Raw genomic sequence first — 19896 nt, forward strand, 5'->3', positions numbered from 1 at the left:
CCGGTCTCAAAACGGGGACCTTTCGCGTGTAAGGCGAACGTGATAACCACTACACTACGGAAACCACAGGAGATGGTGTGTTCAGGAACCATCAACGATTGTTTCCGCCCGGTCTCGAAACGGGGACCTTTCGAGTGTTAGGAGAACGTGATAACCACTACACTACGGAAACCACATGAGATGGTGCGTTCAGGGACATATCGCATGTTTCTCTGTTTGATTGTTGAAGTTCGGAATCAAAGAAAGAAAGACCAACGACTGTTTCCGCCCGGTCTCGAACCGGGGACCTTTCGCGAACGTGATAACCACTACACTACGGAAACCACATGAGACGGTGTGTTCGGGGAACCATCAACGATTGTTTCCGCCCGGTCTCGAAACGGGGACCTTTCGAGTGTTAGGAGAACGTGATAACCACTACACTACGGAAACCACATGAGATGGTGCGTTCAGGGACATAGCTTATGTTTATCTGTTTGATTGTTGAAGTTCGGAATCAAAGAAAGAAAGACCAACGACTGTTTCTGCACGGTCTCGAAACGGGGACCTTCCGCGTGGAAGGCGAACGTGATAACCACTACACTACGGAAACCACATGAGATGGTGCGTTCAGGGACATAGTGTATGTTTATCTGTTTGATTGCGAAGTTCGGAATCCAAGAAAAAAACACCAACGACTGTTTCCGCCCGGTCTCGAAACGGGGACCTTTCGCGTGTAAGGCGAACGTGACAACCACTACACTACGGAAACCACAGGAGATGGTGTGTTCAGGGACATAGAGTATATCCAGCGCAATATATCCAGCACCGTATGGCATTCACGCACAAAAACAAAGCATCACGCCGGATTAAAAAAAAAACACATCAAAGACTGTTTCCGCCCGGTCTCGAACCGGGGACCTTTCGCGTGTGAGGCGAACGTGATAACCACTACACTACGGAAACCACATGAGATGGTGCGTTCAGGGACATAGCGCATGTTTATCTGTTTGATTGTTGAAGTTCGGAATCAAAGAAAGAAACACCAACGAATGTTTCCGCCCGGTCTCGAACCGGGGACCTTTCGCGTGTTAGGCGAACGTGATAACCACTACACTACGGAAACCACATGAGATGGTGCGTTCAGGAACATAGCTTATGTTTATCTGTTTGATTGTTGAAGTTCGTAATCAAAGAAAGAAACACCAACGACTGTTTCCGCCCGGTCTCGAACCGGGGACCTTTCGCGAACGTGATAACCACTACACTACGGAAACCACATGAGACGGTGTGTTCAGGAACCATCAACGACTGTTGCCGCCCGGTCTCGAACCGGGGACCTTTCGCGTGTAGGGTGAACGTGATAACCACTACACTACGGAAACCACAGGAGATGGTGTGTTCAGGGACATAGTTTATGTATATCTGTTTCAATGTTGAAGTTGGGAATCAAAGAAAGAAACATCAACGACTGTTTCCGCCCGGTCTCTAACCGGGGACCTTTCACGTGTGAGGCGAACGTGATAACCACTACACTACGGAAACCACATGAGATGGTGCGTTCAGGGACATAGCGCATGTTTATCTGTTTGATTGTTGAAGTTCGGAATCAAAGAAAGAAACACCAACGACTGTTTCCGCCCGGTCTCGAACCGGGGACCTTTCGCTTGTTAGGCGAACGTGATAACCACTACACTACGGAAACCACATGAGACGGTGTGTTCAGGAACCATCAACGACTGTTTCCGCCCGGTCTCGAACCAGGGACCTTTCGCGTGTTAGGCGAACGTGATAACCACTACACTACGGAAACCACATGAGATGGTGCGTTCAGGGACATAGCTTATGTTTATCTGTTTGATTGTTGAAATTCGGAATCAAAGAAAGAAAGACCAACGACTGTTTCCGCCCGGTCTCGAAACGGGGACCTTCCGCGTGGAAGGCGAACGTGATAACCACTGCACTACGGAAACCACATGAGATGGTGCGTTCAGGGACATAGTGTATGTTTATCTGTTTGATTGCGAAGTTCGGAATCAAAGAAAGAAACATCAACGACTGTTTCCGCACGGTCTCAAACCGGGGACCTTTCGCGTGTGAGGCGAACATGATAACCACTACACTACGGAAACAACATGAGATGGTGCGTTCAGGGACATAGCTTATGTTTATCTGTTTGATTGTTGAAGTTCGGAATCAAAGAAAGAAACACCAACGACTGTTTCCGCCCGGTCTCGAACCGGGTACCTTTCGCGAACGTGATAACCACTACACTACGGAAACCACATGAGATGGTGCGTTCAGGGACATAGCTTATGTTTATCTGTTTGATTGCTGAAGTTCGGAATAAACAAAAAAACATCAACGACTGTTTCCGCCTGGTCTCGAACCGGGGACCTTTCGCGTGTGCGGCGAACGTGATAACCACTACACTACGGAAACCACATGAGATGGTGCGTTCAGGGACATAGCGCATGTTTATCTGTTTGATTGTTGAAGTTCGGAATCAAAGAAAGAAAGACCAACGACTGTTTCTGCCCGGTCTCGAAACGGGGACCTTCCGCGTGGAAGGCGAACGTGATAACCACTACACTACGGAAACCACATGAGATGGTGCGTTCAGGGACATAGTGTATGTTTATCTGTTTGATTGCGAAGTTCGGAATCAAAGAAAAAAACACCAACGACTGTTTCCGCCCGGTCTCGAACCGTGGACCTTTCGCGTGATAACATGTTAAGATAACATGTTTCTGCCCGGTCTCGAAACGGCGACCTTCCGCGTGGAAGGCGAACGTGATAACCACTACACTACGGAAACCACATGAGATGGTGCGTTCAGGGACATAGTGTATGTTTATCTGTTTGATTGCGAAGTTCGGAATCAAAGGAAAAAACACCAACGACTGTTTCCGCCCGGTCTCGAACCGGGGACCTTTCGCGTGTGAGGCGAACGTGATAACCACTACACTACGGAAACCACATGAGATGGTGCATTCAGGGACATAGCGCATGTTTATCTGTTTGATTGTTGAAGTTCAAAATCAAAGAAAGAAACACCAACGACTGTTTCCGCCCGGTCTCGAACCAGGGACCTTTCGCGTGTTAGGCGAACGTGATAACCACTACACTACGGAAACCACATGAGATGGTGCGTTCAGGGACATAGCTTATGTTTATCTGTTTGATTGTTGAAATTCGAAATCAAAGAAAGAAAGACCAACGACTGTTTCTGCCCGGTCTCGAAACGGGTACCTTCCGCGTTGAAGGCGAACGTGATAACCACTACACTACGGAAACCACATGAGATGGTGCGTTCAGGGACATAGTGTATGTCTATCTGTTTGATTGCGAAGTTCGGAATCAAAGAAAGAAAAATCAACGACTGTTTCCGCCCGGTCTCGAACCGGGGACCTTTCGCGTGTGAGGCGAACGTGATAACCACTACACTACGGAAACCACATGAGATGGTGCGTTCAGGGACATAGCGCATGTTTATCTGTTTGATTGTTGAAGTTCGGAATCAAAGAAAAAAACATCAACGACTGTTTCCGCCCGGTCTCGAACCGGGGACCTTTCGCATGTGAGGCGAACGTGATAACCACTACACTACGGAAACCACATGAGATGGTGCGTTCAGGGACATAGCTTATGTTTATCTGTTTGATTGTTGAAATTCGGAATCAAAGAAAGAAAGACCAACGACTGTTTCCGCCCGGTTTCGAACCGGGGACCTTCCGCGTGGAAGGCGAACGTGATAACCACTACACTACGGAAACCACATGAGATGGTGCGTTCAGGGACATAGTGTATGTTTATCTGTTTGATTGCGAAGTTCGGAATCAAAGAAAGAAACACCAACGACTGTTTCCGCCCGGTCTCGAACCGGGGACCTTTCGCGTGTTAGGCGAACGTGATAACCACTACACTACGGAAACCACATGAGTTGGTGCCTTCAGGGACATAGCTTATGTTTATCTGTTTGATTGTTGAAATTCGGAATCAAACAAAGAAACACCAACGACTGTTTCCGCCCGGTCTCGAACCGGGGACCTTTCGCGTGTTAGGCGAACGTGATAACCACTACACTACGGAAACCACATGAGATGGTGCGTTCAGGGACATAGCTTATGTTTATCTGTTTGATTGTTGAATTTCGGAATCAAAGAAAAAAACATCAACGACTGTTTCCGCCCGGTCTCGAAACGGGGACCTTTCGCGTGTAAGGCGAACGTGATAACCACTACACTACGGAAACCACAGGAGATGGTGTGTTCAGGAACCATCAACGATTGTTTCCGCCCGGTCTCGAAACGGGGACCTTTCGAGTGTTAGGAGAACGTGATAACCACTACACTACGGAAACCACATGAGATGGTGCGTTCAGGGACATATCGCATGTTTCTCTGTTTGATTGTTGAAGTTCGGAATCAAAGAAAGAAAGACCAACGACTGTTTCCGCCCGGTCTCGAACCGGGGACCTTTCGCGAACGTGATAACCACTACACTACGGAAACCACATGAGACGGTGTGTTCAGGAACCATCAACGATTGTTTCCGCCCGGTCTCGAAACGGGGACCTTTCGAGTGTTAGAAGAACGTGATAACCACTACACTACGGAAACCACATGAGATGGTGCGTTCAGGGACATAGCTTATGTTTATCTGTTTGATTGTTGAAGTTCGGAATCAAAGAAAGAAAGACCAACGACTGTTTCTGCACGGTCTCGAAACGGGGACCATCCGCGTGGAAGGCGAACGTGATAACCACTACACTACGGAAACCACATGAGATGGTGCGTTCAGGGACATAGTGTATGTTTATCTGTTTGATTGCGAAGTTCGGAATCCAAGAAAAAAACACCAACGACTGTTTCCGCCCGGTCTCGAAACGGGGACCTTTCGCGTGTAAGGCGAACGTGACAACCACTACACTACGGAAACCACAGGAGATGGTGTGTTCAGGGACATAGAGTATATCCAGCGCAATATATCCAGCACCGTATGGCATTCACGCACAAAAACAAAGCATCACGCCGGATTAAAAAAAAAACACATCAAAGACTGTTTCCGCCCGGTCTCGAACCGGGGACCTTCCGCGTGTGAGGCGAACGTGATAACCACTACACTACGGAAACCACATGAGATGGTGCGTTCAGGGACATAGCGCATGTTTATCTGTTTGATTGTTGAAGTTCGGAATCAAAGAAAGAAACACCAACGAATGTTTCCGCCCGGTCTCGAACCGGGGACCTTTCGCGTGTTAGGCGAACGTGATAACCACTACACTACGGAAACCACATGAGATGGTGCGTTCAGGGACATAGCTTATGTTTATCTGTTTGATTGTTGAAGTTCGGAATCAAAGAAAGAAACACCAACGACTGTTTCCGCCCGGTCTCGAACCGGGGACCTTTCGCTTGTTAGGCGAACGTGATAACCACTACACTACGGAAACCACATGAGATGGTGCGTTCAGGGACATAGCTTATGTTTATCTGTTTGATTGTTGAATTTCGGAATCAAAGAAAAAAACATCAACGACTGTTTCCGCCCGGTCTCAAACCGGGGACCTTTCGCGTGTGAGGCGAACGTGATAACCACTACACTACGGGAACCACATGAGATGGTGCGTTCAGGGACATAGCGCATGTTTATCTGTTTGATTGTTGAAGTTCGGAATCAAAGAAAGAAAGACCAACGACTGTTTCTGCCCGGTCTCGAAACGGGGACCTTCCGCGTGGAAGGCGAACGTGATAACCACTACACTACGGAAACCACATGAGATGGTGCGTTCAGGGACATAGTGTATGTTTATCTGTTTGATTGCGAAGTTCGGAATAAACAAAAAAACATCAACGACTGTTTCCGCCCGGTCTCAAACCGGGGACCTTTCGCGTGTGAGGCGAACGTGATAACCACTACACTACGGAAACCACATGAGATGGTGCGTTCAGGGACATAGCGCATGTTTATCTGTTTGATTGTTGAAGTTCGGAATCAAAGAAAGAAAGACCAACGACTGTTTCTGCCCGGTCTCGAAACGGGGACCTTCCGCGTGGAAGGCGAACGTGATAACCACTACACTACGGAAACCACATGAGATGGTGCGTTCAGGGACATAGTGTATTTTTATCTGTTTGATTGCGAAGTTCGGAATCAAAGAAAAAAACACCAACGACTGTTTCCGCCCGGTCTCGAACCGGGGACCTTTCGCGTGATAACATGTTAAGATAACATGTTTCTGCCCGGTCTCGAAACGGGGACCTTCCGCGTGGAAGGCGAACGTGATAACCACTACACTACGGAAACCACATGAGATGGTGCGTTCAGGGACATAGTGTATGTTTATCTGTTTGATTGCGAAGTTCGGAATCAAAGAAAAAAACACCAACGACTGTTTCCGCCCGGTCTCGAACCGGGGACCTTTCGCGTGTGAGGCGAACGTGATAACCACTACACTACGGAAACCACATGAGATGGTGCATTCAGGGACATAGCGCATGTTTATCTGTTTGATTGTTGAAGTTCAAAATCAAAGAAAGAAACACCAACGACTGTTTCCACCCGGTCTCGAACCAGGGACCTCTCGCGTGTTAGGCGAACGTGATAACCACTACACTACGGAAACCACATGAGATGGTGCGTTCAGGGACATAGCTTATGTTTATCTGTTTGATTGTTGAAATTCGAAATCAAAGAAAGAAAGACCAACGACTGTTTCTGCCCGGTCTCGAAACGGGGACCTTCCGCGTGGAAGGCGAACGTGATAACCACTACACTACGGAAACCACATGAGATGGTGCGTTCAGGGACATAGTGTATGTTTATCTGTTTGATTGCGAAGTTCGGAATCAAAGAAAGAAAAATCAACGACTGTTTCCGCCCGGTCTCGAACCGGGGACCTTTCGCGTGTGAGGCAAACGTGATAACCACTACACTACGGAAACCACATGAGATGGTGCGTTCAGGGACATAGCGCATGTTTATCTGTTTGATTGTTGAAGTTCGGAATCAAAGAAAAAAACATCAACGACTGTTTCCGCCCGGTCTCGAACCGGGGACCTTTCGCGTGTTAGGCGAACGTGATAACCACTACACTACGGAAACAACATGAGATGGTGCGTTCAGGGACATAGCTTATGTTTATCTGTTTGATTGTTGAAGTTCGGAATCAAAGAAAGAAACACCAACGACTGTTTCCGCCCGGTCTCGAACCGGGGACCTTTCGCTTGTTAGGCGAACGTGATAACCACTACACTACGGAAACCACATGAGATGGTGCGTTCAGGGACATAGCTTATGTTTATCTGTTTGATTGTTGAATTTCGGAATCAAAGAAAAAAACATCAACGACTGTTTCCGCCCGGTCTCAAACCGGGGACCTTTCGCGTGTGAGGCGAACGTGATAACCACTACACTACGGAAACCACATCACATGGTTCGTTCAGGGACATAGGGCATGTTTATCTGTTTGATTGTTGAGGTTCGGAATCAAAGAAAGAAACACCAACGACTGTTTCCGCCCGGTCTCGAACCGGGGACCTTTCGCGTGTTAGGCGAACGTGATAACCACTACACTACGGAAACAACATGAGATGGTGCGTTCAGGGACATAGCTTATGTTTATCTGTTTGATTGTTGAAGTTCGGAATCAAAGAAAGAAACACCAACGACTGTTTCCGCCCGGTCTCGAACCGGGGACCTTTCGCTTGTTAGGCGAACGTGATAACCACTACACTACGGAAACCACATGAGATGGTGCGTTCAGGGACATAGCTTATGTTTATCTGTTTGATTGTTGAATTTCGGAATCAAAGAAAAAAACATCAACGACTGTTTCCGCCCGGTCTCAAACCGGGGACCTTTCGCGTGTGAGGCGAACGTGATAACCACTACACTACGGAAACCACATGAGATGGTGCATTCAGGGACAAAGGGCATGTTTATCTGTTTGATTGTTGAAGTTCGGAATCAAAGAAAGAAACACCAACGACTGTTTCCGCCCGGTCTCGAACCGGGGACCTTTCGCGTGTTAGGCGAACGTGATAACCACTACACTACGGAAACAACATGAGATGGTGCGTTCAGGGACATAGCTTATGTTTATCTGTTTGATTGTTGAAGTTCGGAATCAAAGAAAGAAACACCAACGACTGTTTCCGCCCGGTCTCGAACCGGGGACCTTTCGCGAACGTGATAACCACTACACTACGGAAACCACATGAGACGGTGTGTTCAGGAACCATCAACGATTGTTTCCGCCCGGTCTCGAAACGGGGACCTTTCGAGTGTTAGGAGAACGTGATAACCACTACACTACGGAAACCACATGAGATGGTGCGTTCAGGGACATAGCTTATGTTTATCTGTTTGATTGTTGAAGTTCGGAATCAAAGAAAGAAAGACCAACGACTGTTTCTGCACGGTCTCGAAACGGGGACCTTCCGCGTGGAAGGCGAACGTGATAACCACTACACTACGGAAACCACATGAGATGGTGCGTTCAGGGACATAGTGTATGTTTATCTGTTTGATTGCGAAGTTCGGAATCCAAGAAAAAAACACCAACGACTGTTTCCGCCCGGTCTCGAAACGGGGACCTTTCGAGTGTTAGGAGAACGTGATAACCACTACACTACGGAAACCACATGAGATGGTGCGTTCAGGGACATATCGCATGTTTCTCTGTTTGATTGTTGAAATTCGGAATCAAAGAAAGAAAGACCAACGACTGTTTCCGCCCGGTCTCGAAACGGGGAACTTCCGCGTGGAAGGCGAACGTGAAAACCACTACACTACGGAAACCACATGAGATGGTGCGTTCAGGGACATAGTGTATGTTTATCTGTTTGATTGCGAAGTTCGGAATCAAAGAAAAAAACACCAACGACTGTTTCCGCCCGGTCTCGAACCGGGGACCTTTCGCGTGTAAGGCGAACGTGACAACCACTACACTACGGAAACCACAGGAGATGGTGTGTTCAGGGACATAGAGTATATCCAGCGCAATATATCCAGCACCGTATGGCATTCACGCACAAAAACAAAGCATCACGCCGGATTAAAAAAAAAACACATCAAAGACTGTTTCCGCCCGGTCTCGAACCGGGGACCTTTCGCGTGTGAGGCGAACGTGATAACCACTACACTACGGAAACCACATGAGATGGTGCGTTCAGGGACATAGCGCATGTTTATCTGTTTGATTGTTGAAGTTCGGAATCAAAGAAAGAAACACCAACGACTGTTTCCGCCCGGTCTCGAACCGGGGAACTTTCGCGTGTTGGGCGAACGTGATAACCACTACACTACGGAAACCACATGAGATGGTGCGTTCAGGGACATAGCTTATGTTTATCTGTTTGATCGTTGAAGTTCGGAATCAAAGAAAGAAACACCAACGACTGTTTACGCCCGGTCTCGAACCGGGGACCTTTCGCGAACGGGATAACCACTACACTACGGAAACCACATGAGACGGTGTGTTCAGGAACCATCAACGACTGTTTCCGCCCGGTCTCGAACCGGGGACCTTTCGCGTGTAAGGCGAACGTGATAACCACTACACTACGGAAACCACAGGAGATGGTGTGTTCAGGGACATAGTTTATGTATATCTGTTTCAATGTTGAAGTTGGGAATCAAAGAAAGAAACATCAACGACTATTTCCGCCCGGTCTCGAACCGGGGACCTTTCGCGTGTGAGGCGAACGTGATAACCACTACACTACGGAAACCACATGAGATGGTGCGTTCAGGGACATAGCGCATGTTTATCTGTTTGATTGTTGAAGTTCGGAATCAAAGAAAGAAACACCAACGACTGTTTCCGCCCGGGCTCGAACCGGGGACCTTTCGCTTGTTAGGCGAACGTGATAACCACTACACTACGGAAACCACATGAGACGGTGTGTTCAGGAACCATCAACGACTGTTTCCGCCCGGTCTCGAAACGGGGACCTTTCGAGTGTTAGGAGAAAGTGATAACCACTACACTACGGAAACCACATGAGATGGTGCATTCAGGGACATAGCGCATGTTTATCTGTTTGATTGTTGAAGTTCGGAATCAAAGAAAGAAACACCAACGACTGTTTCCGCCGGGTCTCGAACCAGGGACCTTTCGCGTGTTAGGCGAACGTGATAACCACTACACTACGGAAACCACATGAGATGGTGCGTTCAGGGACATAGCGCATGTTTATCTGTTTGATTGTTGAAGTTCGGAATCAAAGAAAGAAACACCAACGACTGTTTCTGCCCGGTCTCGAACCGGGGACCTTTCGCGTGTTAGGCGAACGTGATAACCACTACACTACGGAAACCACATGAGATGGTGCGTTCAGGGACATAGCGCATGTTTATCTGTTTGATTGTTGAAGTTCGGAATCAAAGAAAGAAAGACCAACGACTGTTTCTGCCCGGTCTCGAACCAGGGACCTTCCGCGTGAAAGGCGAACGTGATAACCACTACACTACGGAAACCACATGAGATGGTGCGTTCAGGGACATAGTGTATGTTTATCTGTTTGATTGCGAAGTTCGGAATCAAAGAAAAAAACACCAACGACTGTTTCCGCCCGGTCTCGAAACGGGGACCTTTCGAGTGTTAGGAGAACGTGATAACCACTACACTACGGAAACCACATGAGATGGTGCGTTCAGGGACATATCGCATGTTTCTCTGTTTGATTGTTGAAATTCGGAATCAAAGAAAGAAAGACCAACGACTGTTTCCGCCCGGTCTCGAAACGGGGACCTTCCGCGTGGAAGGCGAACGTGATAACCACTACACTACGGAAACCACATGAGATGGTGCGTTCAGGGACATAGTGTATGTTTATCTGTTTGATTGCGAAGTTCGGAATCAAAGAAAAAAACATCAACGACTGTTTCCGCCCGGTCTCGAACCGGGGACCTTTCACGTGTGAGGCGAACGTGATAACCACTACACTACGGAAACCACATGAGATGGTGCGTTCAGGGACATAGCTTGTGTTTATCTGTTTGATTGCTGAAGTTCGGAATAAACAAAAAAACATCAACGACTGTTTCCGCCTGGTCTCGAACCGGGGACCTTTCGCGTGTGAGGCGAACGTGATAACCACTACACTACGGAAACCACATGAGATGGTGCGTTCAGGGACATAGCGCATGTTTATCTGTTTGATTGCTGAAGTTCGGAATAAACAAAAAAACATCAACGACTGTTTCCGCCTGGTCTCGAACCGGGGACCTTTCGCGTGTGCGGCGAACGTGATAACCACTACACTACGGAAACCACATGAGATGGTGCGTTCAGGGACATAGCGCATGTTTATCTGTTTGATTGTTGAAGTTCGGAATCAAAGAAAGAAAGACCAACGACTGTTTCTGCCCGGTCTCGAAACGGGGACCTTCCGCGTGGAAAGCGAACGTGATAACCACTACACTACGGAAACCACGTGAGATGGTGCGTTCAGGGACATAGTGTATGTTTATCTGTTTGATTGCGAAGTTCGGAATCAAAGAAAAAAACATCAACGACTGTTTCCGCCCGGTCTCGAACCGGGGACCTTTCGCGTGTGAGGCGAACATGATAACCACTACACTACGGAAACCACATGAGACGGTGCGTTCAGGGACATAGCTTATGTTTATCTGTTTGATTGTTGAATTTCGGAATCAAAGAAAAAAACATCAACGACTGTTTCCGCCCGGTCTCGAAACGGGGACCTTCCGCGTGTAAAGCAAACGTGATAACCACTACACTACGGAAACCACATGAGATGGTGCGTTCAGGGACATAGTGTATGTTTATCTGTTTGATTGCGAAGTTCGGAATCAAAGAAAAAAACATCAACGACTGTTTCCGCCCGGTCTCGAACCGGGGACCTTTGGCGTGTGAGGCGAACGTGATAACCACTACACTACGGAAACCACATGAGATGGTGCGTTCAGGGACATAGCTTATGTTTATCTGTTTGATTGCTGAAGTTCGGAATAAACAAAAAAACATCAACGACTGTTTCCGCCTGGTCTCGAACCGGGGACCTTTCGCGTGTGCGGCGAACGTGATAACCACTACACTACGGAAACCACATGAGATGGTGCGTTCAGGGACATAGCGCATGTTTATCTGTTTGATTGTTGAAGTTCGGAATCAAAGAAAGAAACACCAACGACTGTTTCCGCCCGGTCTCGAACCGGGGACCTTTCGCGTGTTAGGCGAACGTGATAACCACTACACTACGGAAACCACATTAGATTGTGCGTTCAGGGACATAGCTTATGTTTATCTGTTTGATTGCTGAAGTTCGGAATAAACAAAAAAACATCAACGACTGTTTCCGCCTGGTCTCGAACCGGGGACCTTTCGCGTGTGCGGCGAACGTGATAACCACTACACTACGGAAACCACATGAGATGGTGCGTTCAGGGACATAGCGCATGTTTATCTGTTTGATTGCTGAAGTTCGGAATAAACAAAAAAACATCAACGACTGTTTCCGCCTGGTCTCGAACCGGGGACCTTTCGCGTGTGCGGCGAACGTGATAACCACTACACTACGGAAACCACATGAGATGGTGCGTTCAGGGACATAACGCATGTTTATCTGTTTGATTGTTGAAGTTCGGAATCAAAGAAAGAAAGACCAACGACTGTTTCTGCCCGGTCTCGAAACGGGGACCTTCCGCGTGGAAGGCGAACGTGATAACCACTACACTACGGAAACCACGTGAGATGGTGCGTTCAGGGACATAGTGTATGTTTATCTGTTTGATTGCGAAGTTCGGAATCAAACAAAAAAACATCAACGACTGTTTCCGCCCGGTCTCGAACCGGGGACCTTTCGCGTGTGAGGCGAACATGATAACCACTACACTACGGAAACCACATGAGACGGTGCGTTCAGGGACATAGCTTATGTTTATCTGTTTGATTGTTGAATTTCGGAATCAAAGAAAAAAACATCAACGACTGTTTCCGCCCGGTCTCGAAACGGGGACCTTCCGCGTGTAAAGCAAACGTGATAACCACTACACTACGGAAACCACATGAGATGGTGCGTTCAGGGACATAGTGTATGTTTATCTGTTTGATTGCGAAGTTCGGAATCAAAGAAAAAAACATCAACGACTGTTTCCGCCCGGTCTCGAACCGGGGACCTTTGGCGTGTGAGGCGAACGTGATAACCACTACACTACGGAAACCACATGAGATGGTGCGTTCAGGGACATAGCTTATGTTTATCTGTTTGATTGCTGAAGTTCGGAATAAACAAAAAAACATCAACGACTGTTTCCGCCTGGTCTCGAACCGGGGACCTTTCGCGTGTGCGGCGAACGTGATAACCACTACACTACGGAAACCACATGAGATGGTGCGTTCAGGGACATAGCGCATGTTTATCTGTTTGATTGTTGAAGTTCGGAATCAAAGAAAGAAACACCAACGACTGTTTCCGCCCGGTCTCGAACCGGGGACCTTTCGCGTGTTAGGCGAACGTGATAACCACTACACTACGGAAACCACATTAGATTGTGCGTTCAGGGACATAGCTTATGTTTATCTGTTTGATTGCTGAAGTTCGGAATAAACAAAAAAACATCAACGACTGTTTCCGCCTGGTCTCGAACCGGGGACCTTTCGCGTGTGCGGCGAACGTGATAACCACTACACTACGGAAACCACATGAGATGGTGCGTTCAGGGACATAGCGCATGTTTATCTGTTTGATTGTTGAAGTTCGGAATCAAAGAAAGAAACACCAACGACTGTTTCCGCCCGGTCTCGAACCGGGGACCTTTCGCGTGTTAGGCGAACGTGATAACCACTACACTACGGAAACCACATGAGATGGTGCGTTCAGGGACATAGCGCATGTTTATCTGTTTGATTGTTGAAGTTCGGAATCAAAGAAAGAAAGACCAACGACTGTTTCTGCCCGGTCTCGAAACGGGGACCTTCCGCGTGGAAGGCGAACGTGATAACCACTACACTACGGAAACCACATGAGATGGTGCGTTCAGGGACATAGTGTATGTTTATCTGTTTGATTGCGAAGTTCGGAATCAAAGAAAAAAACACCAACGACTGTTTCCGCCCGGTCTCGAAACGGGGACCTTTCGAGTGTTAGGAGAACGTGACAAACCACTACACTACGGAAACCACATGAGATGGTGCGTTCAGGGACATATCGCATGTTTCTCTGTTTGATTGTTGAATTTCGGAATCAAAGAAAAAAACATCAACGACTGTTTCCGCCCGGTCTCGAAACGGGGACCTTCCGCGTGTAAGGCAAACGTGATAAAAACTACACTACGGAAACCACATGAGATGGTGCGTTCAGGGACATAGTGTATGTTTATCTGTTTGATTGCGAAGTTCGGAATCAAAGAAAAAAACATCAACGACTGTTTCCGCCCGGTCTCGAACCGGGGACCTTTCGCGTGTGAGGCGAACATGATAACCACTACACTACGGAAACCACATGAGATGGTGCGTTCAGGGACATAGCTTATGTTTATCTGTTTGATTGTTGAATTTCGGAATCAAAGAAAAAAACATCAACGACTGTTTCCGCCCGGTCTCGAAACGGGGACCTTCCGCGTGTAAGGCAAACGTGATAACCACTACACTACGGAAACCACATGAGATGGTGCGTTCAGGGACATAGTGTATGTTTATCTGTTTGATTGCGAAGTTCGGAATCAAAGAAAAAAACATCAACGACTGTTTCCGCCCGGTCTCGAACCGGGGACCTTTGGCGTGTGATGCGAACGTGATAACCACTACACTACGGAAACCACATGAGATGGTGCGTTCAGGGACATAGCTTATGTTTATCTGTTTGATTGCTGAAGTTCGGAATAAACAAAAAAACATCAACGACTGTTTCCGCCTGGTCTCGAACCGGGGACCTTTCGCGTGTGCGGCGAACGTGATAACCACTACACTACGGAAACCACATGAGATGGTGCGTTCAGGGACATAGCGCATGTTTATCTGTTTGATTGTTGAAGTTCGGAATCAAAGAAAGAAACACCAACGACTGTTTCCGCCCGGTCTCGAACCGGGGACCTTTCGCGTGTTAGGCGAACGTGATAACCACTACACTACGGAAACCACATTAGATGGTGCGTTCAGGGACATAGCTTATGTTTATCTGTTTGATTGCTGAAGTTCGGAATAAACAAAAAAACATCAACGACTGTTTCCGCCTGGTCTCGAACCGGGGACCTTTCGCGTGTGCGGCGAACGTGATAACCACTACACTACGGAAACCACATGAGATGGTGCGTTCAGGGACATAGCGCATGTTTATCTGTTTGATTGTTGAAGTTCGGAATCAAAGAAAGAAACACCAACGACTGTTTCCGCCCGGTCTCGAACCGGGGACCTTTCGCGTGTTAGGCGAACGTGATAACCACTACACTACGGAAACCACATGAGATGGTGCGTTCAGGGACATAGCGCATGTTTATCTGTTTGATTGTTGAAGTTCGGAATCAAAGAAAGAAAGACCAACGACTGTTTCTGCCCGGTCTCGAAACGGGGACCTTCCGCGTGGAAGGCGAACGTGATAACCACTACACTACGGAAACCACATGAGATGGTGCGTTCAGGGACATAGTGTATGTTTATCTGTTTGATTGCGAAGTTCGGAATCAAAGAAAAAAACACCAACGACTGTTTCCGCCCGGTCACCTTTCGCGTGATAACATGTTAAGATAACATGTTTCTGCCCGGTCTCGAAACGGGGACCTTCCGCGTGGAAGGCGAACGTGATAACCACTACACTACGGAAACCACATGAGATGGTGCGTTCAGGGACATAGTGTATGTTTATCTGTTTGATTGCGAAGTTCGGAATCAAAGAAAAAAACACCAACGACTGTTTCCGCCTGGTCTCGAACCGGGGACCTTTCGCGTGTGAGGCGAACGTGATAACCACTACACTACGGAAACCACATGAGATGGTGCATTCAGGGACATAGCGCATGTTTATCTGTTTGATTGTTGAAGTTCAAAATCAAAGAAAGAAACACCAACGACTGTTTCCGCCCGGTCTCGAACCAGGGACCTTTCGCGTGTTAGGCGAACGTGATAACCACTACACTACGGAAACCACATGAGATGGTGCGTTCAGGGACATAGCTTATGTTTATCTGTTTGATTGTTGAAATTCGAAATAAAAGAAAGAAAGACCAACGACTGTTTCTGCCCGGTCTCGAAACGGGGACCTTCCGCGTGGAAGGCGAACGTGATAACCACTACACTACGGAAACCACATGAGATGGTGCGTTCAGGGACATAGTGTATGTTTATCTGTTTGATTGCGAAGTTCGGAATCAATGAAAGAAAAATCAACGACTGTTTCCGCCCGGTCTCGAACCGGGGACCTTTCGCGTGTGAGGCGAACGTGATAACCACTACACTACGGAAACCACATGAGATGGTGCGTTCAGGGACATAGCGCATGTTTATCTGTTTGATTGTTGAGGTTCGGAATCAAAGAAAAAAACATCAACGACTGTTTCCGCCCGGTCTCGAACCGGGGACCTTTCGCGTGTGAGGCGAACGTGATAACCACTACACTACGGAAACCACATGAGACGGTGCGTTCAGGGACATAGCTTATGTTTATCTGTTTGATTGTTGAATTTCGGAATCAAAGAAAAAAACATCAACGACTGTTTCCGCCCGGTCTCGAAACGGGGACCTTCCGCGTGTAAAGCAAACGTGATAACCACTACACTACGGAAACCACATGAGATGGTGCGTTCAGGGACATAGTGTATGTTTATCTGTTTGATTGCGAAGTTCGGAATCAAAGAAAAAAACATCAACGACTGTTTCCGCCCGGTCTCGAACCGGGGACCTTTGGCGTGTGAGGCGAACGTGATAACCACTACACTACGGAAACCACATGAGATGGTGCGTTCAGGGACATAGCTTATGTTTATCTGTTTGATTGCTGAAGTTCGGAATAAACAAAAAAACATCAACGACTGTTTCCGCCTGGTCTCGAACCGGGGACCTTTCGCGTGTGCGGCGAACGTGATAACCACTACACTACGGAAACCACATGAGATGGTGCGTTCAGGGACATAGCGCATGTTTATCTGTTTGATTGTTGAAGTTCGGAATCAAAGAAAGAAACACCAACGACTGTTTCCGCCCGGTCTCGAACCGGGGACCTTTCGCGTGTTAGGCGAACGTGATAACCACTACACTACGGAAACCACATGAGATGGTGCGTTCAGGGACATAGCGCATGTTTATCTGTTTGATTGTTGAAGTTCGGAATCAAAGAAAGAAAGACCAACGACTGTTTCTGCCCGGTCTCGAAACGGGGACCTTCCGCGTGGAAGGCGAACGTGATAACCACTACACTACGGAAACCACATGAGATGGTGCGTTCAGGGACATAGTGTATGTTTATCTGTTTGATTGCGAAGTTCGGAATCAAAGAAAAAAACACCAACGACTGTTTCCGCCCGGTCTCGAAACGGGGACCTTTCGAGTGTTAGGAGAACGTGACAAACCACTACACTACGGAAACCACATGAGATGGTGCGTTCAGGGACATAGCTTATGTTTATCTGTTTGATTGTTGAATTTCGGAATCAAAGAAAAAAACATCAACGACTGTTTCCGCCCGGTCTCGAAACGGGGACCTTCCGCGTGTAAGGCAAACGTGATAACCACTACACTACGGAAACCACATGAGATGGTGCGTTCAGGGACATAGTGTATGTTTATCTGTTTGATTGCGAAGTTCGGAATCAAAGAAAAAAACACCAACGACTGTTTCCGCCCGGTCACCTTTCGCGTGATAACATGTTAAGATAACATGTTTCTGCCCGGTCTCGAAACGGGGACCTTCCGCGTGGAAGGCGAACGTGATAACCACTACACTACGGAAACCACATGAGATGGTGCGTTCAGGGACATAGTGTATGTTTATCTGTTTGATTGCGAAGTTCGGAATCAAAGAAAAAAACACCAACGACTGTTTCCGCCTGGTCTCGAACCGGGGACCTTTCGCGTGTGAGGCGAACGTGATAACCACTACACTACGGAAACCACATGAGATGGTGCATTCAGGGACATAGCGCATGTTTATCTGTTTGATTGTTGAAGTTCAAAATCAAAGAAAGAAACACCAACGACTGTTTCCGCCCGGTCTCGAACCAGGGACCTTTCGCGTGTTAGGCGAACGTGATAACCACTACACTACGGAAACCACATGAGATGGTGCGTTCAGGGACATAGCTTATGTTTATCTGTTTGATTGTTGAAATTCGAAATAAAAGAAAGAAAGACCAACGACTGTTTCTGCCCGGTCTCGAAACGGGGACCTTCCGCGTGGAAGGCGAACGTGATAACCACTACACTACGGAAACCACATGAGATGGTGCGTTCAGGGACATAGTGTATGTTTATCTGTTTGATTGCGAAGTTCGGAATCAATGAAAGAAAAATCAACGACTGTTTCCGCCCGGTCTCGAACCGGGGACCTTTCGCGTGTGAGGCGAACGTGATAACCACTACACTACGGAAACCACATGAGATGGTGCGTTCAGGGACATAGCGCATGTTTATCTGTTTGATTGTTGAGGTTCGGAATCAAAGAAAAAAACATCAACGACTGTTTCCGCCCGGTCTCGAACCGGGGACCTTTCGCGTGTGAGGCGAACGTGATAACCACTACACTACGGAAACCACATGAGACGGTGCGTTCAGGGACATAGCTTATGTTTATCTGTTTGATTGTTGAATTTCGGAATCAAAGAAAAAAACATCAACGACTGTTTCCGCCCGGTCTCGAAACGGGGACCTTCCGCGTGTAAAGCAAACGTGATAACCACTACACTACGGAAACCACATGAGATGGTGCGTTCAGGGACATAGTGTATGTTTATCTGTTTGATTGCGAAGTTCGGAATCAAAGAAAAAAACATCAACGACTGTTTCCGCCCGGTCTCGAACCGGGGACCTTTGGCGTGTGAGGCGAACGTGATAACCACTACACTACGGAAACCACATGAGATGGTGCGTTCAGGGACATAGCTTATGTTTATCTGTTTGATTGCTGAAGTTCGGAATAAACAAAAAAACATCAACGACTGTTTCCGCCTGGTCTCGAACCGGGGACCTTTCGCGTGTGCGGCGAACGTGATAACCACTACACTACGGAAACCACATGAGATGGTGCGTTCAGGGACATAGCGCATGTTTATCTGTTTGATTGTTGAAGTTCGGAATCAAAGAAAGAAACACCAACGACTGTTTCCGCCCGGTCTCGAACCGGGGACCTTTCGCGTGTTAGGCGAACGTGATAACCACTACACTACGGAAACCACATGAGATGGTGCGTTCAGGGACATAGCGCATGTTTATCTGTTTGATTGTTGAAGTTCGGAATCAAAGAAAGAAAGACCAACGACTGTTTCTGCCCGGTCTCGAAACGGGGACCTTCCGCGTGGAAGGCGAACGTGATAACCACTACACTACGGAAACCACATGAGATGGTGCGTTCAGGGACATAGTGTATGTTTATCTGTTTGATTGCGAAGTTCGGAATCAAAGAAAAAAACACCAACGACTGTTTCCGCCCGGTCTCGAAACGGGGACCTTTCGAGTGTTAGGAGAACGTGACAAACCACTACACTACGGAAACCACATGAGATGGTGCGTTCAGGGACATAGCTTATGTTTATCTGTTTGATTGTTGAATTTCGGAATCAAAGAAAAAAACATCAACGACTGTTTCCGCCCGGTCTCGAAACGGGGACCTTCCGCGTGTAAGGCAAACGTGATAACCACTACACTACGGAAACCACATGAGATGGTGCGTTCAGGGACATAGTGTATGTTTATCTGTTTGATTGCGAAGTTCGGAATCAAAGAAAAAAACATCAACGACT

At 47.6% G+C, this 19896-nt stretch overlaps 50 non-coding genes across 50 annotated transcripts; all 50 read right to left on the bottom strand.

Annotated features, from left to right (window-relative positions):
* Positions 1-872: 872 nt before the first annotated feature.
* On the bottom strand, positions 873-945 carry trnav-cac (transfer RNA valine (anticodon CAC)). Its single transcript has one exon. It is a non-coding gene; the product is annotated as a tRNA-Val (tRNA).
* An 87-nt stretch (positions 946-1032) lies between these two features.
* Positions 1033-1105, bottom strand: trnav-aac (transfer RNA valine (anticodon AAC)). Its single transcript has one exon. It is a non-coding gene; the product is annotated as a tRNA-Val (tRNA).
* A 506-nt stretch (positions 1106-1611) lies between these two features.
* On the bottom strand, positions 1612-1684 carry trnav-aac (transfer RNA valine (anticodon AAC)). The gene has a single exon. It is a non-coding gene; the product is annotated as a tRNA-Val (tRNA).
* A 195-nt stretch (positions 1685-1879) lies between these two features.
* trnag-ucc (transfer RNA glycine (anticodon UCC)) lies at positions 1880-1952 on the bottom strand. The gene has a single exon. It is a non-coding gene; the product is annotated as a tRNA-Gly (tRNA).
* A 556-nt stretch (positions 1953-2508) lies between these two features.
* trnag-ucc (transfer RNA glycine (anticodon UCC)) lies at positions 2509-2581 on the bottom strand. Its single transcript has one exon. It is a non-coding gene; the product is annotated as a tRNA-Gly (tRNA).
* A 302-nt stretch (positions 2582-2883) lies between these two features.
* On the bottom strand, positions 2884-2956 carry trnav-cac (transfer RNA valine (anticodon CAC)). Its single transcript has one exon. It is a non-coding gene; the product is annotated as a tRNA-Val (tRNA).
* Positions 2957-3362: 406 nt separating this feature from the next.
* On the bottom strand, positions 3363-3435 carry trnav-cac (transfer RNA valine (anticodon CAC)). Its single transcript has one exon. It is a non-coding gene; the product is annotated as a tRNA-Val (tRNA).
* Positions 3436-3522: 87 nt separating this feature from the next.
* On the bottom strand, positions 3523-3595 carry trnav-cac (transfer RNA valine (anticodon CAC)). The gene has a single exon. It is a non-coding gene; the product is annotated as a tRNA-Val (tRNA).
* Positions 3596-3682: 87 nt separating this feature from the next.
* trnag-ucc (transfer RNA glycine (anticodon UCC)) lies at positions 3683-3755 on the bottom strand. The gene has a single exon. It is a non-coding gene; the product is annotated as a tRNA-Gly (tRNA).
* An 86-nt stretch (positions 3756-3841) lies between these two features.
* On the bottom strand, positions 3842-3914 carry trnav-aac (transfer RNA valine (anticodon AAC)). The gene has a single exon. It is a non-coding gene; the product is annotated as a tRNA-Val (tRNA).
* An 87-nt stretch (positions 3915-4001) lies between these two features.
* trnav-aac (transfer RNA valine (anticodon AAC)) lies at positions 4002-4074 on the bottom strand. Its single transcript has one exon. It is a non-coding gene; the product is annotated as a tRNA-Val (tRNA).
* Positions 4075-4161: 87 nt separating this feature from the next.
* trnav-uac (transfer RNA valine (anticodon UAC)) lies at positions 4162-4234 on the bottom strand. The gene has a single exon. It is a non-coding gene; the product is annotated as a tRNA-Val (tRNA).
* A 967-nt stretch (positions 4235-5201) lies between these two features.
* trnav-aac (transfer RNA valine (anticodon AAC)) lies at positions 5202-5274 on the bottom strand. The gene has a single exon. It is a non-coding gene; the product is annotated as a tRNA-Val (tRNA).
* Positions 5275-5361: 87 nt separating this feature from the next.
* Positions 5362-5434, bottom strand: trnav-aac (transfer RNA valine (anticodon AAC)). The gene has a single exon. It is a non-coding gene; the product is annotated as a tRNA-Val (tRNA).
* Positions 5435-5681: 247 nt separating this feature from the next.
* Positions 5682-5754, bottom strand: trnag-ucc (transfer RNA glycine (anticodon UCC)). Its single transcript has one exon. It is a non-coding gene; the product is annotated as a tRNA-Gly (tRNA).
* Positions 5755-5999: 245 nt separating this feature from the next.
* Positions 6000-6072, bottom strand: trnag-ucc (transfer RNA glycine (anticodon UCC)). Its single transcript has one exon. It is a non-coding gene; the product is annotated as a tRNA-Gly (tRNA).
* Positions 6073-6215: 143 nt separating this feature from the next.
* On the bottom strand, positions 6216-6288 carry trnag-ucc (transfer RNA glycine (anticodon UCC)). Its single transcript has one exon. It is a non-coding gene; the product is annotated as a tRNA-Gly (tRNA).
* Positions 6289-6374: 86 nt separating this feature from the next.
* Positions 6375-6447, bottom strand: trnav-cac (transfer RNA valine (anticodon CAC)). Its single transcript has one exon. It is a non-coding gene; the product is annotated as a tRNA-Val (tRNA).
* Positions 6448-6694: 247 nt separating this feature from the next.
* trnag-ucc (transfer RNA glycine (anticodon UCC)) lies at positions 6695-6767 on the bottom strand. Its single transcript has one exon. It is a non-coding gene; the product is annotated as a tRNA-Gly (tRNA).
* Positions 6768-7013: 246 nt separating this feature from the next.
* trnav-aac (transfer RNA valine (anticodon AAC)) lies at positions 7014-7086 on the bottom strand. The gene has a single exon. It is a non-coding gene; the product is annotated as a tRNA-Val (tRNA).
* Positions 7087-7173: 87 nt separating this feature from the next.
* On the bottom strand, positions 7174-7246 carry trnav-aac (transfer RNA valine (anticodon AAC)). Its single transcript has one exon. It is a non-coding gene; the product is annotated as a tRNA-Val (tRNA).
* A 247-nt stretch (positions 7247-7493) lies between these two features.
* trnav-aac (transfer RNA valine (anticodon AAC)) lies at positions 7494-7566 on the bottom strand. Its single transcript has one exon. It is a non-coding gene; the product is annotated as a tRNA-Val (tRNA).
* An 87-nt stretch (positions 7567-7653) lies between these two features.
* trnav-aac (transfer RNA valine (anticodon AAC)) lies at positions 7654-7726 on the bottom strand. Its single transcript has one exon. It is a non-coding gene; the product is annotated as a tRNA-Val (tRNA).
* A 247-nt stretch (positions 7727-7973) lies between these two features.
* trnav-aac (transfer RNA valine (anticodon AAC)) lies at positions 7974-8046 on the bottom strand. The gene has a single exon. It is a non-coding gene; the product is annotated as a tRNA-Val (tRNA).
* Positions 8047-8870: 824 nt separating this feature from the next.
* Positions 8871-8943, bottom strand: trnav-uac (transfer RNA valine (anticodon UAC)). The gene has a single exon. It is a non-coding gene; the product is annotated as a tRNA-Val (tRNA).
* A 121-nt stretch (positions 8944-9064) lies between these two features.
* trnav-cac (transfer RNA valine (anticodon CAC)) lies at positions 9065-9137 on the bottom strand. Its single transcript has one exon. It is a non-coding gene; the product is annotated as a tRNA-Val (tRNA).
* A 346-nt stretch (positions 9138-9483) lies between these two features.
* trnav-uac (transfer RNA valine (anticodon UAC)) lies at positions 9484-9556 on the bottom strand. The gene has a single exon. It is a non-coding gene; the product is annotated as a tRNA-Val (tRNA).
* A 247-nt stretch (positions 9557-9803) lies between these two features.
* On the bottom strand, positions 9804-9876 carry trnav-aac (transfer RNA valine (anticodon AAC)). Its single transcript has one exon. It is a non-coding gene; the product is annotated as a tRNA-Val (tRNA).
* Positions 9877-10391: 515 nt separating this feature from the next.
* trnae-uuc (transfer RNA glutamic acid (anticodon UUC)) lies at positions 10392-10464 on the bottom strand. Its single transcript has one exon. It is a non-coding gene; the product is annotated as a tRNA-Glu (tRNA).
* Positions 10465-10710: 246 nt separating this feature from the next.
* Positions 10711-10783, bottom strand: trnag-ucc (transfer RNA glycine (anticodon UCC)). Its single transcript has one exon. It is a non-coding gene; the product is annotated as a tRNA-Gly (tRNA).
* Positions 10784-12144: 1361 nt separating this feature from the next.
* Positions 12145-12217, bottom strand: trnav-aac (transfer RNA valine (anticodon AAC)). The gene has a single exon. It is a non-coding gene; the product is annotated as a tRNA-Val (tRNA).
* Positions 12218-12622: 405 nt separating this feature from the next.
* trnag-ucc (transfer RNA glycine (anticodon UCC)) lies at positions 12623-12695 on the bottom strand. The gene has a single exon. It is a non-coding gene; the product is annotated as a tRNA-Gly (tRNA).
* Positions 12696-13419: 724 nt separating this feature from the next.
* On the bottom strand, positions 13420-13492 carry trnav-aac (transfer RNA valine (anticodon AAC)). Its single transcript has one exon. It is a non-coding gene; the product is annotated as a tRNA-Val (tRNA).
* Positions 13493-13738: 246 nt separating this feature from the next.
* Positions 13739-13811, bottom strand: trnav-aac (transfer RNA valine (anticodon AAC)). Its single transcript has one exon. It is a non-coding gene; the product is annotated as a tRNA-Val (tRNA).
* Positions 13812-13898: 87 nt separating this feature from the next.
* On the bottom strand, positions 13899-13971 carry trnag-ucc (transfer RNA glycine (anticodon UCC)). Its single transcript has one exon. It is a non-coding gene; the product is annotated as a tRNA-Gly (tRNA).
* Positions 13972-15015: 1044 nt separating this feature from the next.
* Positions 15016-15088, bottom strand: trnav-aac (transfer RNA valine (anticodon AAC)). Its single transcript has one exon. It is a non-coding gene; the product is annotated as a tRNA-Val (tRNA).
* Positions 15089-15334: 246 nt separating this feature from the next.
* Positions 15335-15407, bottom strand: trnav-aac (transfer RNA valine (anticodon AAC)). Its single transcript has one exon. It is a non-coding gene; the product is annotated as a tRNA-Val (tRNA).
* An 87-nt stretch (positions 15408-15494) lies between these two features.
* trnag-ucc (transfer RNA glycine (anticodon UCC)) lies at positions 15495-15567 on the bottom strand. Its single transcript has one exon. It is a non-coding gene; the product is annotated as a tRNA-Gly (tRNA).
* Positions 15568-15699: 132 nt separating this feature from the next.
* trnag-ucc (transfer RNA glycine (anticodon UCC)) lies at positions 15700-15772 on the bottom strand. The gene has a single exon. It is a non-coding gene; the product is annotated as a tRNA-Gly (tRNA).
* Positions 15773-16178: 406 nt separating this feature from the next.
* Positions 16179-16251, bottom strand: trnag-ucc (transfer RNA glycine (anticodon UCC)). The gene has a single exon. It is a non-coding gene; the product is annotated as a tRNA-Gly (tRNA).
* An 86-nt stretch (positions 16252-16337) lies between these two features.
* Positions 16338-16410, bottom strand: trnav-cac (transfer RNA valine (anticodon CAC)). The gene has a single exon. It is a non-coding gene; the product is annotated as a tRNA-Val (tRNA).
* Positions 16411-16497: 87 nt separating this feature from the next.
* Positions 16498-16570, bottom strand: trnav-cac (transfer RNA valine (anticodon CAC)). Its single transcript has one exon. It is a non-coding gene; the product is annotated as a tRNA-Val (tRNA).
* A 565-nt stretch (positions 16571-17135) lies between these two features.
* Positions 17136-17208, bottom strand: trnav-aac (transfer RNA valine (anticodon AAC)). The gene has a single exon. It is a non-coding gene; the product is annotated as a tRNA-Val (tRNA).
* An 87-nt stretch (positions 17209-17295) lies between these two features.
* trnag-ucc (transfer RNA glycine (anticodon UCC)) lies at positions 17296-17368 on the bottom strand. Its single transcript has one exon. It is a non-coding gene; the product is annotated as a tRNA-Gly (tRNA).
* Positions 17369-17820: 452 nt separating this feature from the next.
* On the bottom strand, positions 17821-17893 carry trnag-ucc (transfer RNA glycine (anticodon UCC)). Its single transcript has one exon. It is a non-coding gene; the product is annotated as a tRNA-Gly (tRNA).
* Positions 17894-18299: 406 nt separating this feature from the next.
* Positions 18300-18372, bottom strand: trnag-ucc (transfer RNA glycine (anticodon UCC)). The gene has a single exon. It is a non-coding gene; the product is annotated as a tRNA-Gly (tRNA).
* Positions 18373-18458: 86 nt separating this feature from the next.
* Positions 18459-18531, bottom strand: trnav-cac (transfer RNA valine (anticodon CAC)). The gene has a single exon. It is a non-coding gene; the product is annotated as a tRNA-Val (tRNA).
* An 87-nt stretch (positions 18532-18618) lies between these two features.
* trnav-cac (transfer RNA valine (anticodon CAC)) lies at positions 18619-18691 on the bottom strand. The gene has a single exon. It is a non-coding gene; the product is annotated as a tRNA-Val (tRNA).
* A 565-nt stretch (positions 18692-19256) lies between these two features.
* On the bottom strand, positions 19257-19329 carry trnav-aac (transfer RNA valine (anticodon AAC)). Its single transcript has one exon. It is a non-coding gene; the product is annotated as a tRNA-Val (tRNA).
* Positions 19330-19416: 87 nt separating this feature from the next.
* Positions 19417-19489, bottom strand: trnag-ucc (transfer RNA glycine (anticodon UCC)). The gene has a single exon. It is a non-coding gene; the product is annotated as a tRNA-Gly (tRNA).
* Positions 19490-19896: the final 407 nt, after the last annotated feature.

Source organism: Gasterosteus aculeatus, chromosome Y (genome assembly GCF_964276395.1).
Source record: "Gasterosteus aculeatus chromosome Y, fGasAcu3.hap1.1, whole genome shotgun sequence".
NCBI lineage: Eukaryota > Metazoa > Chordata > Actinopteri > Perciformes > Gasterosteidae > Gasterosteus > Gasterosteus aculeatus.